This window comes from Protomyctophum bolini (genome assembly GCF_963924005.1).
Source record: "Protomyctophum bolini genome assembly, chromosome: 18".
Lineage (NCBI taxonomy): Eukaryota > Metazoa > Chordata > Actinopteri > Myctophiformes > Myctophidae > Protomyctophum > Protomyctophum bolini.
The window spans coordinates 40,333,782-40,355,077 of NC_137879.1; positions in this window are offsets into that span (position 1 = coordinate 40,333,782).

A 21,296-nucleotide genomic window follows, 5' to 3' on the forward strand; every position below is an offset into this window, starting at 1 on the left:
CAGTACCAGGAGTCTGCCCATCACACAATCTCTTTGGTAAACTGTACTGTACTGTACTGTACTGTACTGTACTGTACTGTACTGTACTGTACTGTACTGTACTGTACTGTACTGTAAAAATGTACATGTGTCTTACAAATTCCATCCTAAAAGGACAGAGAACCCTGCAAAGATTTATCAGCTTGTGTTTTAGTTCAATGTCTTCCAGTTTCACTTATATTCTGTATGTATCCTATATGAGTTCTATGCCTGGAGACATGGGAAGACCTCTGTTACGGAACAAACAATATGATTATGATCTATATGATTACTAGAGCTGTTTTAACAACACATATCCCTTACAACACCTTTAATATTTCACAAAGGGTAATATTGAGTTCTGTGTGATAGACCTATTTATGTAGTTCTGCTGAAACTCATCAGAGTCAAAGAGGTGTAAACTGGTCCATAATGTGATCATCAACAGGTGATCTGTCCAATGACAGACAACCAGTGACCATTAACACGTTTAATCTCTGCATTTGAATGCATTGTCTACAGTGAATGAAGCATCAGCCATCATCATTTAGCCTGTTTACATTGAATAAAAGTGCAGTCATCACAACCCTATTGAAACTAATTCAGTGCCCCTCATTCCCTCAGAGCAACACAACCTGAACAATGTGTCTCTGTTGTTAAAAACAATGTAATGGTGGATATAATTATTATATGGATGATGACTTATCCTGATCATTCATTAATAATGCCTTACACTATGGACACATGGCCTACACATTACACAATGGGATTTCACTGTAAATATAGATAAGCGACTAAATGAGAACAATAGAGCGCAATTTGCTATGAAACTTTGATGATTTGACAATATACTAATTTGCTGTTAGGCCTTGACCAGTCCTGTACAGAAACCCCACCACTGTCTTCTAAAGTCTAATTGAACTTAAATTGCAACTTAATAAAATAAAAATATAAAGGTACAGGGTGTGCAGTATTATACTTGTAAAAGACAAGATGTGAAGGCTTGTGTACTATTTATGAAGACTGTTTGCAACACTATAGGGGGTGGGTGGCAGTTTGTGTTTTGAAAACAATAGTTTTGGAAAACTGTTTTTCTTGTTGTTTCTTCACCAGACATACCACATCCATGTTACTGAAATAATGTAAAGAAATCCTCTTAATGGCTCTGCTGCAGTAACACTCCATTATTTTTTCCACTTATTCAATATAAAGGTACAGGGTGTGCAGTAGTATACTTGTAAAAGACAAGATGTGAATGCTTGTGTACTATTTATGAAGACTGTTTGCAACACTATAGGGGTGGGTGGCAGTTTGTGTTTTGAAAACAATAGTTTTGGAAAACTGTTTTTCTTGTTGTTTCTTCACTAGACATACCACATCTATGTTACTGAAATAATGTAAAGAAATCCTCTTAATGGCTCTACTGCAGTAACACTCCATTATTTTTCCACTTATTCAATATGTTTAGACTGTACATATATTATCCAGATAGTCAGATACTCTATATTGGATATAGATAGATTCATATATTAAATATGAAGTTTACAAAGACATCTCACAGTTTATTTCTAGAATGTTGCATAGAGCAAGACCTGGGGGAGGAGTCAGAGAGGGGTGGATCACATGCAGCAGTTTCTTAGGTTGTGATTGGTGGCTGTTGATTATATTGTTCCACTCTTTGGCCAATCAACACCAAGCAGTTAGTGGTTCCACCTCAGACTCTCTAGTATAAGAAGAGTTTGTAGTTGTCCGTTCTCCACAACTCCTCCAGGATATCAATACTTTCTGATCTCATCTGACTGTGCACTCCAGGCTTGAAGTGAATATGGACTCTCTCAATGCCACCTCAAACGATTCTGCTCAACAGGGAGGACCCAATGATCATCAACACCTCTGTAAGTTACTTACTGTGTCTATGGATATACAGCATGCAATAAGGATGTTTTTTTATCTAGTCATGTTTGTTGTCTATTTAATATTAGCACTGACTACCTGTTTTTGTGTCTTTTCTAAAATATAAATTGTAGAATCGAATTATAAATGGATGCTAAATTGATAATTGGGTACATTAACGTCACACTAGTTTGTGCTATTTTTAAGCAATGCATCTAAACAACATTTTCTTTGTCTTTGTTTCCAAATTCAGTGTTGCATCATCAGTCTGGCTTCCCTGTTCTACCAGAGGTGAATGAACAAAGAAGCTTGGCTAAGCAAAAATGCCACTGCTGTGATCAGTGTGGTAAACGCTTCCCTCGAATGTCCAGCCTTAAAATACACCAGAGAATTCACACTGGAGAGAAACCTTATGGATGTGATCAGTGTGGACAACACTTCTCTGAGAAGTCCACCCTGACCAAACACCGGAGAATTCACACTGGAGAGAAACCCTATGGATGTGATCAGTGTGGACAACACTTCTCTCAGTTGTCCGACCTTAAGAAACACCAGAGAATTCACACTGGAGAGAAACCCTATGGATGTGATCAGTGTGGACAACACTTCTCTCTAATGACAACCCTTAAAACACATGAGAGAATTCACACTGGAGAGAAACCCTATGGATGTGTTCAGTGTGGGAAACACTTCTCTCAAATGTCCAGCCTTAAAAGCCACCAGAAAATTCACACTGGAGAGAAACAAAGAAGCTTGGCTAAGCAAAAACACCACTGCTGTGATCAGTGTGGTAAACGCTTCACTACAATGTTCACACTTACCAGACACCAGATAATTCATACTGGAGAGAAACCCTATGGATGTGATCAGTGTGGACAACACTTCTCTCAAATGTCCAGCCTTAAAAGCCACCAGAAAATTCACACTGGAGAGAAACCCTATGGATGTGTTCAGTGTGGACAACACTTCTCTAGAATGGACAACCTTAAAATACACCAAATAATTCACACTGGAGAGAAACCCTATGGATGTGATCAGTGTGGGAAACACTTCTCTCAAATGTCCAGCCTTAAAAGCCACCAGAAAATTCACACTGGAGAGAAACCCTATGGATGTGTTCAGTGTGGACAACACTTCTCTAGAATGGACACCCTTAAAATACACCAAATAATTCACACTGGAGAGAAACCCTATGGATGTGATCAGTGTGGACAACACTTCTCTAGAATGGACACCCTTAAAATACACCAAATAATTCACACTGGAGAGAAACCATATGGATGTGTTCAGTGTGGACAACAATTCTCTGACAAGTCCACCCTGACAATCCACCAGAGAATTCATACTGGAGAGAAACCCTATGGATGTGATCAGTGTGGACAACACTTCTCTCAAAATTCACACCTTAAAACACACCAGAGAATTCACACTGGAGAGAAACCCTTTGGATGTGATCAGTGTGGACAACACTTCTCTCAAAATTCACACCTTAAAACACACCAGAGAATTCACACTGGAGAGAAACCAAAATAATTGTGATGTTAAAAATGTTAAAAATGTAGTCTTTCACAAGGTTGTACACATTGGATTTAAACTGTTGACGCTTGTGTTCGAATTTTACTAATTTGAGCAACTGAAAATGTCCTGACCGCACACATATGAATTCACAAATGTATAGATCAATTGCAAGTAAAAACATACAATTTGAACGGACTGTTATTTGTAGTACTACTCCTCATTCACGGAGTCAAGTTAGACCAAATGTAGGCTACTGTCTTCTGCCATGTTACAATTTTTGTCCATAAATGTTCGGATGAATTGAAAATGGATGACCCTGATGTAAACATATTTTTTGTTTATTTTTCAGGTTTTTTGTATTGACCTGTACTTTTGTTGAACTGTACCCATTCTACAAACTGAATAAAATGTTGAATCAATCGTTTGTTTGTTCTAACACGTTTTATCTCTGCATTTGAATGCATTGTCTAGTGAATGAAGCATCAGCCATCATCATTTAGCCCGTTTACATTTTAACCGGTGGGAAGAAATGTGGGTTTTGTTCATTATTTAGCATTTGAAAAAACATTGAATAAAAGTGCAGTCATCACAACCCTATTGAAACTAATTCAGTGCCCCTCATTCCCTCAGAGCAACACAACCTGAACAATGACTTAAAGACTTAAAGTTGTCCAGGTTTACACAAATACAGTTGTTGCTGTTATTGTGTCTCTGTCGTTAAAAACAATGTAATGGTGGATATAATTATTATACGGATGATGACTTATCCTGATCATGAATTAATAATGCCTTACACTATGGCCACATGGCCTACACATTACACAATGGGATTTCACTGTAAATATAGATAAGCGATTAAATGATAACAATAGATCCCAATTTGCTATGAAACTTTGAGGATTTGACAATATACTAATTTGCTGTTAGGCCTTGACCAGTCCTGTGCAGAAACCCCACCACGGTCTTCTAAAGTCTAATTGAAACTAATTGAACTTACATTGCAACTTAATAAAATGTAAATATAAAGGTACAGGGTGTGCAGTAGTATACTTGTAAAAGACAAGATGTGAAGGCTTGTGTACTATTTATGAAGACTGTTTGCAACACTATAGGGGGTGGGTGGCAGTTTGTGTTTTGAAAACAATAGTTTTGGAAAACTGTTTTTCTTGTTGTTTCTTCACCAGACATACCACACATCCATGTTACTGAAATAATGTAAAGAAATCCTCTTAATGGCTCTGCTGCAGTAACACTCCATTAATATCCACTTATTCAATATTTATTAGACTGTACATATATTATCCAGATAGTCAGATACTCTATATTGGATATAGATAGATTCATATATTAAATATGAAGCTTACAAAGCAATCTCGCAGTATATTTCTATAATGTTGCATAGAGCAAGACCTGGGGGAGGAGTCAGAGAGGGGTGGATCACATGCAGCAGTTTGTTAGGTTGTGATTGGTGGCTGATGATTCTATTGTTCCACTCATTGGGCAATCAACACCAAGCAGTTAGTGGTTCCACCTCAAACTCTCTAGTATAAGAAGAGTTTGTAGTTGTCAGTTCTCCACAACTCCTCCAGGATATCAATCCTTTCTGATCAGATCTGACTGTGGACTCCAGACTTCAGCTGAAGATGAACTCTACCAATGCCACCATGAACAGTTCTGCTCAACAGGGAGGACCCAATGATCACCAAGACCTCTGTAAGTTACTTACTGTGTTTATCTGGATATACAGCATGCCATAAGGATGTACTTTTATCTAGTCATTTGTTTGTTTTGATTTATTTTAGCATTGAGTTTATGTATTTTCTAAAATATAAAACTTTTGTATAATCGAATTATAAATGGATGCTAAATTGATAATTGGGTATATTAACTTCACACTATTTAAAGTCCAGGGATGCCTCTAAACAACATTTCCTTTGTTTCCAATTCAGTGTTGCATCATCAGTCAGGTTTCCCTGTTCTACCAGAGGTGAATGAACAAAGAAGCTTGACTAAGAAAAAATGCCACTGCTGTGATCAGTGTGGTAAACGCTTCCCTACAATGCCTAGACTTAAAATACACCAGAGGATTCACACTGGAGAGAAACCCTATGGATGTGATCAGTGTGGACAACACTTCTCTGACAAGTCCAACCTGAAAAAACACCAGAGGATTCACACTGGAGAGAAACCCTATGGATGTGATCAGTGTGGACAACACTTCTCTGACAAGTCCACCCTGAAAAAACACCAGAGGATTCACACTGGGGAGAAACTCTATGGATGTGATCAGTGTGGACAACACTTCTCTGACAAGTCCACCCTGAAAAAACACCGGAGGATTCACACTGGAGAGAAACCCTATGGATGTTATCAGTGTGGACAACATTTCTCTAGAATGGACAGCCTTACAACACACCAGAAAATGCATACTGGAGAGAAACCCTATGGTTGTGATCAGTGTGGACAACACTTCTCTACAATGGGAAATCTTAAAATACACCAGAGAATTCATACTGGAGAGAAACCATATGGATGTGAACATTGTGGGAAACACTTCTCTCATTTGACCGACCTTAAAACACACCAGAGAATTCACACTGGAGAGAAACCATATGGATGTGATCTGTGTGGACAACACTTCTCTCAAATGTCAAGCCTTAAAAGACACCAGAGAATTCACACTGTAGAGAAACCCAATAATTGTGATATGTGAGGCTTTAGTAATTATATTAATTTAGAAGTTTACAGGGTTGTACACTGTTCCCTTGTGGTCAGTGTAGGAATACATTGACTAATTCAAGCCACAGAAGGATGGCAATGACACAAATTTGTCGATTAATTCCTTATTAGACATTATGGCACAAGTGAATGTTGTGATGTATGATTAGTGACACAGAAATGCCTAGTGTTCAAATGACATCTAGGGCTATTCTCGGTTTTATGTAGAATAGATCATGTTTCAAATGGCGGGTTTTCTGGTTACCATTTCAGATATTTTTTGTGACCATACATCTGTATGTATAGATCGATTTTGTTTAACTTGTTAATGGATTTTCTTATTGGACATTTTTTCAAGACATTTTAAATTAGACACATTGTCACATGACAGGGAAGAAATTAGCACACAATCACATTTTGGATGAAATAAAACGTGTTACAAAATACATATTGTGTGCGTTCTTATATATTATGGCTACAGCCATTGGTCAAATATATGAAAGGGGTATTACACAGTTTGGGGCCATTTTAACAGTCCATATACAAGCTTCCCATATTATTTTCAAACAGTTGTCTAACCATGTTAGATTAATTGAACATATCCTGACGAAGACCTGAACGGGTCGAAACTTTGTATCCTCTTTCTCCATTAAATAAAAATGTGGAGCTCAAGGCCGGTGTGCGAACTACATATCCTTTCATCCGATTAATTGAAAACACCTGTATTCTGGTGACTGATTTTTGAGTGATTTTTATTACTTTTAATTCATTTTTAGATTTTCTACTTTCTACTGACTAGTGACCACATGTCAGGGATACTTCTGGTGCTCTGTGGGTTGTGAAAAAAAATGAAGTTTTACAATAACTACCATAATAACAATAAATACAATAACTATCTCGTCAAATGCAGTCATTAAATGTTCTTTCACATGCTTTCAGAAAACACATCCATTTAATTGTCGTCTTGGATGTAATGTATTTAGGATACATTACCATTCTGCACAGAATACAGTTTCAATTCACTTACAGTAAGCAGAGTTTCGCTGGATAAAATTAGTCAGTTGAGAAAGCAAATCTATGAAACATAACGAACATAACGAGGAATTTCCATCATCAAAGCTCATTTGAAGCTCATTGAATACACTAGGTTCGTCTAGACAACCTAACATCCTGTGAGAGCAACAGGACCCTGAGGACAGTCAGCTCTGTTGTCCAGGAGCCTCTTCTCACCTGTACCCCCCCCCCCTCTTCCTGTGTCTGCTAGCAGATGGTCACGGGCTTGGGTTGACTTCTACGTCCTGCCCCCCCCCCCCCCCCCCCCTCCTTCCCCCTCACACCTTCCACTGTCTGTAAGCAAGACTCTTCTGTAGATCCACCTTGTGGGTGGGACTAAGACTGTATATAAAGTATACCTCTGTGATTGAATTGTTATGCTTGCTTGGGAGTACCGGCCTGTGAGCCAGGAGCGTCCGTGTATACTGAGTGCACGTTAAATAAAGATCTACAAAGGGAACTTGGTCTCACGCGTTTAGTGTCAGAAATCCTGCCGTATCATTTGGTGTCTAGAAGTGGGGTCCTGTGTCGTCTGAAACTCCGGAAGGACAGATCTACAAAAGGAGTCAATGCTGCATGCATCTTTGTCCATCACGTCAACGAAACGGCTCCAAAGGACAGATCTATGGAGTTTCAACGCCTGGATTAAAAAAAAAAAACCCTGTGGCTACACTGAAACGGTGAGAACCTTCCAGTTTTCCAGACAATTGAAGTGCTAATTCTCATATTTTGCAAAAAAAAAAAAAAGAAAAAAAAAAGAGAAAAGAGAGACCTTGTTTTGCATTAAGAGAAGTCGCAGCCAAAGAACCGTGCTTGCCAGAGAAGTCGCAGCCAACGAACCGTGCTTGCCAGAGAAGTCGCAGCCAAAGAACCGTGCTTGCCAGAGAAGTCGCAGCCAAAGAACCGTGCTTGCCAGAGAAGTCGCAGCCAAAGAACCGTGCTTGCCAGAGAAGTCAAAACGACATTATGGGGAATAAAAAAAGGCGGCCACAGAAAAGAAAGAGATGGTTGCAAAATATGAGAAGAAAATTAGTAAGAAAAAGTCATTTAAGACAAATATGACCGCCACAAAAAAGTATTTTCAATGTGGATGGGGGAAGAGACAACAGAGCAGACCACTGGCTCCTCAGAAATCTCCTTTGTCTTCACAGCAGGCACTGACTCTCGACCTGGGCTACATACAAGCCAGTCAATGCCCAGACGGAGAGGAGACGGTGCCTGCAGGAGCCCACGCGAACGGTCCACAGCCTTCAACCAAGAGGAAATCGTCTGACATCGAGGTGGGGAGAACAGAACCAGAACCAGCAGGAGCAGAGCAGCCAGCGACAGACGTCGACGACAAGGGGACATCTCCTGTGCACAGCGCAGGAAGGCTCCTGACTACAAAGACGGAGGCTCCTGCAGAGCAGTTCGGGACCGGAGACAAGCCAGCGACAGACGTCAAGGACAAGGGGACATCTCCTTCGGAGGCCCTGGAGCCTACCTACACGACTCTAATCGTCAAAGCAGCGACGGACGTCGAGGGTGTGGCCGGGAGTCTACTCGTCCACACACTCATGCGCCATGAGAAGGTTCCGGCGGGCCGGCAAATGAAGGGGAGGACGACCAAAGTACCGGCAGTTGCGTTCCGTAAGTTTTTACACGCACTGTCAGAGTTGGCAGGAAAGGAGAGGTTCACGCCTCCATTCCTTAAATCTAAGGCCAGAAAGATGCCTTTATTTTCCGATCCCGATGGAAAGAAAAAGAAGGTGAAATGGAAATGGAAGACATTTTTCGGAAGTCTGCTGAAGAGTAGCATGACTGGCCCACCACCGCCTCAACACACACACACACACACACCCCTACAGAAGATGGCCGCCGATGCAGCCAGGGGAAAAGGTGTCCCATTGCAGCTGTCAAGGAGGCAGTGGGATTGATCTGTGTTGTTAAAACAATTGTATTGTGTAAATTGTGAAAATTGTGTTATATAGAAAATAACATTACCAAGTACAAAATCTCCTAACCAAAATCAGGCACACCAAAGATGACCTGACTCATAGGATGAAATGGAAAATAATGTCTATACCATGTTAACTTCTTTCCTTCAGTTAAGGGAGGTGTGAAAATCGACACCTGCAGCATGCCAGTTTGTTGCTAAAAAAGCTAATGCAATACCTGGAAAGAAAATATTGTTTGGAATATATGATGTTCTCTGGGTTATTTGTTATGTTATAGTTTGCTGCCTACAGGATTTTCTTATTAGTCAAAATATATAGTCTCCATATAAGTGATAAATGAGCTAGTGATTGAGTGCACATACTGGTGTCAGGTCACTGAAGTATTTTCCCTGAGTCAGTCTAAAAAAAATAAAAATAAATAAATAAATAGAGGAGTATGTGTAGTTTGTCTATAAATGTGGGGACAAAGACACTGCACATAACTTTATGGAAAGTATTGCTACAATTACAAGTTGACTTGAAGTTATGTGAAGCTGCTCGAGAACGAGGACTGAACTTCACATATGACAACATGCACAAAAGTTCAACAAAAAATCGCATTGACGCAGCTTCTCCGACATCATGAAGAGCTAAACCGTGACACACTCACTGGTAATTTGTGGTATCTGATGGTTATCTGTGGATGATGGGTATTGCTGTATGCGTAGGCCTTTGTGTCATCCCTTTGCTTAAACCATGCTTACAATGTATTTTGTTCAAATGTATTATGATGTATTATTTTGATATTGATGGAAAATTCAAATTATTGTTTAATTAAGCTGTTGTTTTAATTAACAAGAGGAAGGATTTGACGAGGAATTTCCATCATCAAAGCTCATTTGAAGCTCATTGAATACACTAGGTTCGTCTAGACAACCTAACATCCTGTGAGAGCAACAGGACCCTGAGGACAGTCAGCTCTGTTGTCCAGGAGCCTCTTCTCACCTGTACCCCCCTCCCCCCCCCCCCTCTTCCTGTGTCTGCTAGCAGATGGTCACGGGCTTGGGTTGACTTCTACGTCCTGCCCCCCCCCCCCCCCCTCCTTCCCCCTCACACCTTCCACTGTCTGTAAGCAAGACTCTTCTGTAGATCCACCTTGTGGGTGGGACTAAGACTGTATATAAAGTATACCTCTGTGATTGAATTGTTATGCTTGCTTGGGAGTACCGGCCTGTGAGCCAGGAGCGTCCGTGTATACTGAGTGCACGTTAAATAAAGATCTACAAAGGGAACTTGGTCTCACGCGTTTAGTGTCAGAAATCCTGCCGTATCACTACCTATTTATTAAGCTTACAATTACAAAAGTGTGAATCTGAACACTTTATTGTCAGACCATAAAAGTAAAGTAAAGGTGAAACTCAGAGGTGAAAGAAGACAAAATAATGTGGGAGAATAGGCTACAGACATGACTTTATGAATATTTCATTTGTATCTCACTTGAAGATATAAACTGATGATATATTACTGTTCACACTGCAATACATACACAACAAGCATCATACTATAGGCTACTATACTATAATTCATTGTAGTATAGTATATCTATTTCCATTATTCCATTATTAGTTCCATTAATTTTCTGTACATACTCTTATTTGCATTGATATTTTGTCTTCCATGTGAGAGCATGTTCCTTTTATATAAAGTAAAACTGACTGTGATCATACAGTTGAGTCAAATGAAATGGATGAAATAAAACGTGTTACAAAATACATAGTGTACGTTCTTATATATTATGGCTACAGCCATTGGTCAAATATATGAAAGGGGTATTTCACAGTTTGGGGCCATTTTAACAGAAGTCCATATACAAGCTTCCTATTGTATTTTCTCCATTAAAAAAAACTGGAGCTCAAGGCTGGTGTGCGAACTACATTTCGATGAACTACTTTCATCAGATTCATTGAAAACACCTGTATTCTGGTGACTGAGGGTGAGTGATTTTTATTACTTTTAATTAATTTTTAGATTTTTCTACTTAGTGCATTTCTGTCTCATTTTTGACATTGCACTTTGACATCACAAGATGTATTCTCTCTTTCCTGCTCAGATCATTGATTTGATTTAAATATGTATTAACAGTTTGCAAAATTACAGTACATTTCAAGCACAAACTCAATACAAAGACTGTTAACTGTGAGTGGACGACCCAATTAAGCATTACACTTTTTTACAAGAGGGTCCACCTTGTTCAATTCATCAAAACATTTAGAGACGTATACAAATAGACCCTTCTATATAGTCAAAGAACAGAACAGGAATTCATCATAAGGGAGGTAAAAGGGAAAAGAAACAGTGAGGGGAAAAAGGGGTGGGAGGTCCATCTCAAATGGCCAATTATCTGGTTACCATTTCAGATTGGTCTCCATTCCCACTGAGAGAGACATTAGCACACGTTATATTAATCAGCTTAGCAAGGCTGCTCACTTATGGCTGCTCACTTATGGGAGTTTGCGCCCCCTAGCGTAAACACAGAAGCATTATATAAACTCACAGACAATTTTGGCTGGGACTTTGAGACGTGATGACGTTGAGAACCGCCCACCGGTGCGCTAGTATAAAGCGCGTCAACGTCCCTTAGTCTCCATTCATTTGTTTCTTCTCATGTGTGTAACACAGCGCAAGCAAAGTCTCCCTAAGGTTTAGCATCTGAGTTATTTCCATAAGGACGAGAAACTTCTCGGTACCGCAGAAACTGCTTTCCCAGAGGCTTCGAGAAGAAAAGAAAAACGGTAAGAACGTTTTCCTTAACCAAGGTTAATAATAACTTGGTGGGTAATGTAACTTGTGTGGTGGCTCGGCCTTGCGTGTAACGTGTTCGCCCACGAAGCCTCCACCTACGTGGCTGCTTTTAACTCTGCTCTTCGTTTCCACGTGCTTCCTAGCCTCGTGTGATGGCAGAGACCACGACCCGTCGCCAACGCCGCCACGCCCGGGCGGACGCTCACAGCCAGTGCATACAAAGGGCGTGCAAGACCGAGCCTCTTTATCGGAGCCCCGACCCCTAGTGAAGCAGCCCGGGCTGTTGCACAAGGGACGTACGATGCAGAGAGGGGACGTGGGGCCACGCCTGAGGAGGCGGCCCACGCCGTTGCAACCTCTATTGCACAGAAGGCCTACACTGCCGCTCTGAAACAAGGAGCCAGGCACTGGTCCCCTGACATGGAGGCACCGCTCCCCGACGCCCCTGACGTCGTCATCCTTGCAGACGACGACGCGGGCCAGGCACGAGCTCTCCCAGAGCGCGACGCTGAGATGGACTCCGACGAGTCCTCATCTCAGGACTCAGCTTCCTCCTACACCTCGGGAGAGGAGGAGGATAACGAGGAGAGCGACACCGAAATGGCGGTCCCGCCTCCAGTCGTCAAGGCCGTTCAGGTGGCCGACGTCGCCGCCCCCAGCGCGACACCAAGCACTGCTACGGTTGCACCGGCCGACGCCGCTATAGCTCCGATGGCCCCAGTTGCTCCGGCCGAACCAGAGCTCCACTATGATAACACCGACATAGTCGACCTCTTCAAGAAGGCCACGATCCGCTGTGGACTGGTCTGGCCGGCCAGCCTCGAACCTCCGGTGTCTAAGGACACCCTATGCGAGCAGTTCCGCAAGAGGATTCAGGGCAACCCAGTGAAGTCCCAGATCAAGGCTGAGATCCCCCTCGATGACGGGTTTCTGAAATCCCTCATGACGTCTTGGAAACAGCCTTACTCAGCCTCCGCCTCTCTGACCGGAGGCATGAAGCTGCTGGACTGCGCGGGTCAACGGGAAGCAGGCCTCGAGGCCATGCCTCCCATGGACAAGTCCTTCGCCGGATGGCTCATGGGCGTTAATCCCAACGTCTTCCACGAGGACCCGGACTTCTCCTTGCCTTCGGACAAGGACGATTCCAAGATGAATAAGGCAGCGTACAAGTGCGCCTCGACTGCGGCCAGAGCGCTGAACGCTGCGACCCTTCTGCAAGGGTCAGCGTCCCATGTCCTGCTCGAGGCGGGTGACACACCTACCCCCGAGCACATGGCTGAGTTGAGGCGCCTGCACCTCGAGCTCCTCCGTCTCACTCAGGCCCAGACTGAGATGGTGGGCGGGACCATGGCGAGGCTTCTGGTCCTCGAGAGGGCCAGGTGGCTGGAGCTGTCCCCCAAGGTGGGACGCAACCCGCTAAAGCAGAAGGTCTCCACCTCAACGCTCTTCGCGTCCATGCTCGAAGAGATGCGCTCCCGCGACGGGCAAACGAAGACCGACACGGAGGTCATCGGCGCCTGCCTCCCGGCGTCCGGAGCACGGCCCAAACAGGCTCCGCCCTACAGGCCGTCCTACGACCGCCCCAAGGAAAGGGGCGATCGTTCCAGGTCCAGGACGAGCACCTTCACGGGGCCCAAGTTCCCTGCAGGTCAGAGGGCTCCGCCAGCAGCGGCCTCGTCCTCCCGTCCACCGCGCACCCGCAAGAAGGGCGACAGGCCTAGACGCCCCTCGGCGTCTCCGGCTGGCGGCCCCCGCAATGCCAGGAAGGGTGGACCACCCGGCGGGAAGCCGAAATAACCAGACCTGCCCCAAGGGGAGACACCGGACACTGTCTCCCCCACCCGTCCCCGAGTTTCTCTAAAGCGCAGCATAGCGGCCACGGGCCTCATGCAGGACGCTCTCCACGCAGACAGGAAGAAGACTTGTTTGTTGAAAATAAATGTCTCTCCAAAGTTTTCTGTACCACCACTTTCTTTAATAAAGCAGTGTTCTCTACTGAAAACCGGTCTCGTGGGTCGACATTTGAAACTCAAGGGGTTGGGCCCACGGCCCGGGCCTCCAAGGGGGCCTGTGGCTGTCGGCCGAAATGCAAGTGTAACCACCTCGGACACGGCACCAGAGCCCAGGGTCCGTACGGCAGAACAGAGGCTCAAGACCCGAGTTCCGACCGTACGTTGCGCCGCTCCGCCACAAAACGGCTCGGAGCTGGCTTCGACCCCTCTGGCGCTGTGTCTACAGGAGTGGAATCGTTGTGGTGCTCATCCTTGGGTGTTGAACACCATCTCGAAAGGTTACAAACTACAGTTTGCCAGAAGACCTCCCACCTGTGGGAGCGTTCTCTTCTCGCAAGCGAGTGGTCAGGCAGCCGAAATTCTCCAAGACGAGATAACATCTCTGTTGGAGAAAAAGGCTATACGTGTGGTGTCGGCGGAGCAGAGCAACACCGGGTTTTACTCCCGCTACTTTCTCGTGAAAAAGAGGGGGGGGGGCATGCGGCCCATTCTAGACCTACGGGCTCTGAACGGCTATTTGAAAGTGTTTCGCTTCAAAATGCTCACGAGCAAGGCTCTGCTGCGTATGATGCGTCGAGGGGACTGGTATACTACTCTCGATCTCAGAGACGCGTATTTCCACATCCCCATCTACCCGCCACACAGGAAATTCCTACGGTTCGGTTTCAGGGGACAGATATACGAATATCTGGTCCTTCCGTTCGGACTGTCACTGAGTCCGAGGACTTTTGTGAAATGTACGCAAGCAGCCGTCGCTCCGCTACGTCAACGGGGCGTTCGGATAGCAATGTACGTAGACGATTGGCTAATTTATGCGGACTCAGAGTCGACTCTGCGACTACACACAGGATGGGTAGTAGATCACCTGACGTCTCTGGGCTTCAGCATAAATTACGCCAAGAGTGTCCTAATGCCGAAACAATCGATAGATTACATAGGCATGACACTGGACGCTGTGTCCTTCACGGCGCGTCTCTCCGACGAGAGAATTCGCTCGTTTCAGTCATGTCTGGCCTTGTTCCAGACGGGCAACAAGGTCCCGTTCTGGACTTGTCAGAGGCTGGCGGGTCTCATGGCTTCTGCGATATCCGTTGTTCGGCTAGGCAGACTGTACATGAGACCGTTTCAAAGATGGATGCAGTCGTTAGATGTGGGTCAGCATCGTCGTCATCGGCTTGTGAACGTGTCGATAGGGTGCTTCGAGGCGCTACGCCAGTGGAGAGGCACTCAGTTCCTCTCGGAGGGCGTGGTCATGGGGATGGTCACATCCCGGAAAGTACTCACGACGGATGCCAGCCTGTCTGGGTGGGGTGCCACCCACGAGGGCAGGACGGCCAGGGGTGTATGGAGTGGCAGCACCAAGTCTGCCCACATAAATTACCTGGAGCTGATGGCGGTGATGTTGGCGTTGCAGCATTTCGAACATTTCATCAGCGGTTCCCATGTCCTGGTCAGGACGGACAACACGACGACGATGTGCTATATCAACAAGCAGGGGGGACTACGGTCCACCAAACTGCATGCGCTAGCACACAGACTGACGTTATGGTGCGACAAGCACCTTCTGTCGGTCAGGGCCTCCCATGTTCCGGGACTCCTGAACACGGGAGCGGATCTGTTGTCCAGGGGCCGGTACCTCTACGCGGCTTGGTCGCTGCACAAGACAGTGGCCAAGCAGATATGGGAGAGGTTCGGCGAGCCACGAGTGGATCTGTTTGCGTCGGAAGAAAACAGCAAGTGTCCTCTGTTTTTCTCCATAGCAGGGACGGCGCCGCTGGGCTTGGATGCCTTGGCGCACCGTTGGCCCCGGGGCCTTCTTTACGCCTTTCCCCCGCTGTCTCTCATCCTTCCCACACTGGAGAGGGTGAGGACGCAGTGCCTGTCGGTGATCCTAGTGGCCCCAGGATGGGGCTCTTGGAGGTCAGACATTGTCCCTCTCCTGTACGATCGGCCCTGGCAGCTTCCAGTACGCAGGGACCTATTGACTCAGGCGGGGGGCGAGATATTCCACCCGCGGCCGGAAGATCTAGACCTCTGGGCCTGGCCCGTGAAAGGCTGAATCTTGGCGCGGAGGGTCTTCCCCAGAGCGTCATCAACACTATTCAGTGTGCGAGGGCGCAGTCGACCAGGGATGCCTATGATTTGAGATGGCGATTGTTTGAGGACTGGTGTTCACCAGCTCAAGTGGTGCCTTTTCAAGCGCCAGTGAGGGTCGTTCTGTCGTTCCTCCAGGACCTCTTGGATAAAGGCAGAGCCTTTAGTACTGTCAAGGTGTATCTGGCTGCTATCTCTGCCTGCCACATCGGTTTTGAGGACAAGACGGTGGGCCAGCTCCCGCTGGTACGCCAGTTCATGAAGGGAGCTAGTCGTCTCCTTCCGGTGACTAAGTCTTTGGTCCCTTCATGGGACCTTGCTTTGGTTCTGGACTCTCTGTCCCGACCACCGTTTGAGCCCTTGGAGGAGTTGAGTATGAAGCTATTGTCGCTGAAGACAGCGTTGTTAATAGCTTTGGTGACCGCTAAGAGGGTCGGTGATATCCATGCGTTGTCCACGAGTGCGGAATGCATGAGGTTTAATGGGGATGCTAGGGTGGTCATGAAGACCAATCCGGCGTTTTTACCTAAGAACCGCCTGGCTACCCCGGTACCGTTGGACCTGGTGGCGTTCTGTCCGCCCCCCCTTTGCCTCTGAGGAGGAGAGGAGGAGGCATAACCTCTGTCCGGTGAGGGCATTGAGGTTGTATTTGGACAATACTAAGGCGACAAGGAAGACTACACAGCTGTTTGTCTCCTGGGATCCCAAGACTGTGGGACTGCCTATCTCGAAGATTAGGCTTTCCCAGTGGATCGTGGAGGCTATAGAGCGGGCTTACTCTGGTAGGAATATAGTGCCTCCCATAGGGTTGAAGGCGCATTCCACGAGGGGTATGGCGTCATCCTGGGCCCTCTGTAGGGGGGTCTCTGTTCAGGATGTTTGTTCCGCTGCAAGTTGGGCATCGTCTTCCACTTTTGCCACCTTCTATAGGCTGGATGTGACAGCAGCGCCGATGGCGCATGCGGTCCTGAGCGTGGCCTCCAGTTAGTGGAGTGTCTCGGCTCCCTGGGGGGACATTGGTCTTCTCCAGGGTGCTGAGCTGGTTGTTCTGTCGGCTCCTCTTAGGCGCTTATGACAGACCTGGGCCTGGTTGGCTTTCCCAAGGAGGGGCAGTAGTCCTTTTGGGGACGTACTGTGGTCCTTGCTCACAGATGGTACGGGCCCTAAGGGTCCAGACTTCGCGATGACAATAAGGGAGTTAATAAAGTCTCCCATAAGTGAGCAGCCTTGCTAAGCTGATTAATATAACTAGGGGTTACGTATGTAACCAAAGTTATATAACAGCGAGCAAGGCTGCTCACTAGGATTCCCTTCTTGTTGCTTGAGAAGAGAACAATTGTTATCGAATGGAGACTAAGGGACGTTGACGCGCTTTATACTAGCGCACCGGTGGGCGGTTCTCAACGTCATCACGTCTCAAAGTCCCAGGCAAAATTGTCTGTGAGTTTATATAATGCTTCTGTGTTTACGCTAGGGGGCGCAAACTAGTCCCATAAGTGAGCAGCCATAAGTGAGCAGCCTTGCTCGCTGTTATATAACTTTGGTTACATACGTAACCCCTAGTTTTTTTATATAGGCCTAATGCATTTTATAGTGATATATGTGGTAAGCACATTTTTAAATTAAAACCCGTGAACGAAATATTGTGTCATAAGTTCTTAAATTGTAGAGCCACATTATGAAAGGATAACACTTATGTTACTGAAATGGGTATGGAGACGTGGGGAGATCTCTGTTACTGAACAAACAATATAACAATGATTACTAGAGCTATTTTAACAAAACAGAAACCATGTTACAAGTTACAGCACCTTTAACATTTCACAAAGGATAATAATAAGTTCTGTGTCGTAGACCTATTTCTGCAGTTCTGTTGAAACTCAGAGTCAAAGAGGTGTAAAATGGTCTCAGTTCATGCATAATGTGATCATTAACAGGTGATCTGTCCAATGCCAGACTTCATTTGAATGCTTGTCTATAGTGAACGAAGCATCAGCCATCATCATTTAGCCTGTTTAATGAGGGATTTGTTCATTATTTATCTTATCATTTTACCTATTGAGAGAGAACCCTGCAAAGATTGTTCAGCTTATGTTTTAGTTCAATGTATTTTCCCTTAAAGTTTCACTATGACTTGTATGACTGGATATGGAGACAGTAACCTCTGTTACTGAACAAACAAGTCATGAATATAGGATATAATTGTATAAGGATTATGACTTATCCTGATTTATCTTGACTTATCCTGATCATTTATTAATAATGCCTGACACTATGCACACATGTTTCTGCACACAGGCCATTACACAATGGAATTTCACTGTAAATAATAGATTAGAAATAAAATGAGCACAATAGGATATGAGACTTTGATTTGACAATATACTTATTTGCTGTTAGGCCTTGACCAGTCCTGTACAGAAACCAGTCCACTGTCTTCTATAATAAAGTGGAAACAAATTGAACCTAACACATAAAATATTGACAGTGGTCTGATTTCTGACTAGTAACTTACGACCTCTGTAAGTTACTTACTGTGTCTATATGGATATAGTTTGTCTCTTTTTCTAAAATGCCCAACAGATCGTCGAAGCCAACTATAAATTGAAGCTAATGTAAAATTGTGTACATTAACTTCACATTAGTTTCTGCGATTTTAAGTCCATGAAGTACAACTAAGCAATGTTTAATTTGTTTCCAATTCAGTGTTGCATCATCAGCCTGGTTCACTTGTTCTACCAGAGGTGACTGAACAAAGAAGCTTGGCTACGCAAAAACACCACTGCTGTGATCAGTGTGGTAAACGCTTCCCTACAATGTCCCAACTTACCAGACACCAGAGAATTCACACTGGAGAGAAACCCTATGGATGTGATCTGTGTGGACAACATTTCTCTAGATTGGACAACCTTAAAAGCCACCATATAATTCACACTGGAGAGAAACCCTATGGGTGTGATCAGTGTGGACAACATTTTTCTGACAAGGCCACCCTGAAAAGTCACCACAGAATTCACACTGGAGAGAAACCCTATGGATGTGATCAGTGTGGACAACACTTCTCTACAATGGCAAACCTTAAAACACACCAGAGAATTCACACTGGAGAGAAACCCTATGGATGTGATCAGTGTGGACAACACTTCTCTACAATGGCAAACCTTAAAACACACCAGAGATTTCACACTGGAGAGAAACCCTATGGATGTGATCGGTGTGGACAACACTTCTCTCAAATTGCAAACCTTAAAAGCCACCAGAGAATACACACTGGAGAGAAACCATATGGCTGTGATCAGTGTGGACAACACTTCTCTCAAATTGCACACCTTAAAAGCCACAAGAAAATTCACACTGATTATTCAAATAAAAACAGTTGGGTCTATCTGTTTTCCAAAACACAAACTGCCACTCACACCTGAAATGATTGCAGCCAGTCTTCATAAATAGTACACAAGCCTTCATATCTTGTCTTTTACCAGTATACTACCACACCCCCGTCGTCAACAAATAAAAAATAGATTAAAATGTTAGGAAGGGACTAGTGGACAAGAGATCCAGTATAAGTCATTTTACACTAGGTTGCATGCTGAAAATAGCAGATCTACAAGCTTGTGAGCTTGTAGATCGGCTATTTGTAAAAATGTGTCATTACGGCAGCATCAAGGCCTGACAAAATATGATATGATCTTATGATATTTAGTAAAACTAAATAAACTATTCAATACATGTAAGTAGCCTACAGTATGTATTTATGCATGATGAATGTAGAATGTTTGATATACATTAAGTTAATGATTTAATATGATGCCTTCTGTTCTGCGGTGTCTTTGAAGCATACTATGAGCAGCCGCCTCCGTTCACGTTGAACATCAAAGTGCATCGCTCTGATGTCACTGCATGGACTGCAACCATTCAACAAGGTACCTACCGTTTGTACACAGTCGCCTGTCTGTGTGTGCATGTGTGTGTGTGTGTGTGTGTGTCGAATTGAATGTTCGTGTTAACTGTGCTTTATCTTAACCCATTCTGACCTGAGATCAGATTCTACATCCTGACTATTTTTCAAAAATAGCAGACCTACAAGCTTGTAGATCTGCTATCTAAAGCATCTAAAGCATGCTAAAGCATAACATAATGCTAACACCAAAAGGGGTTCCCGCCCAGAATGGGTTAAAAGCAGAGTATCAGGCTGGCATCTACTTTGTCTGAGTTTAATTATGACGTATGTTGTGATAATAATCGAAAATGCAACTATATAAGGCTCTATGCAGCCTGTTCAATGCTGTGTGAAGTTGGGCGGGCAAGTGGCCACTGCTATGAAAAGTCCCTGTGCTTTAAGGCTGGAGATTCTAGGGAAGCGTTTACCACTTGATTCAACATTTTATTCAGTTTGTAGAATGGTTACAGTTCAACAAAAGTACAGGTCAATACAAAACACCTGATACGAGGAAACAATTGTTTACACCAGGGTCCTCAATACCAAATGACGTTAGTTTTGTGGATTAATACATTTTTAATTACATTTTAATAACTTAATATTCACCTAAACCATACCAGAACTCCCACCATGGGACATGCAATCAATTAATAACGACTATATTAATGGCAAGTATTTCCTACACTGCTTCTGATATTGTGAATGTTGGCTTACTGAAACACTGACTCTTGAGTGGGTTCCAATTGGCCGGGTGTACGGGTGTGTGACTGAGAGTGCACAAATAAAAATAACAAAACATTACAGCGCGGAAGAGAAAGAAAGTAAAACTAAATCAAATGCAGTGGAAACAGAACAGTCTTTAATTGTGATTCAACATAAATCAGAGTGCCAGCATACCTGCTGTTTTCTGGGAGTTTTGTGGTGCATTAAAAACGGCTGGTTTATAATAAACCTTAAAAACCTCAAAGGAGTAGTTTTATTAATTAATTAATGCAGCAGAGTCAAAGAGGATTGCTCCACATTCTTTCAGTAACATCAGAACCAAGTAGAACCAGCTCTGGTGAAGAAACAACTGATCATACTGTGATACAGTGTCTTACAAAGAAAAGCAGTTGGTCTATCTGTTTTCCAAAACACAAACTGCCACTCACACTAAAATGATTGCAGCCAGTCTTCATAAATAGTACACAACTTTAAGTCATCGTTCAGGTTGTGTTACTCTGAGGGAATGAGGAGCACTCAGGTGTGTGGAATTAGTTTCAATAGGATTGTGATGACTGCACTTTTATTCAATGCTTTTTTTTATATTTAAATAAATAAAACCCACATTCC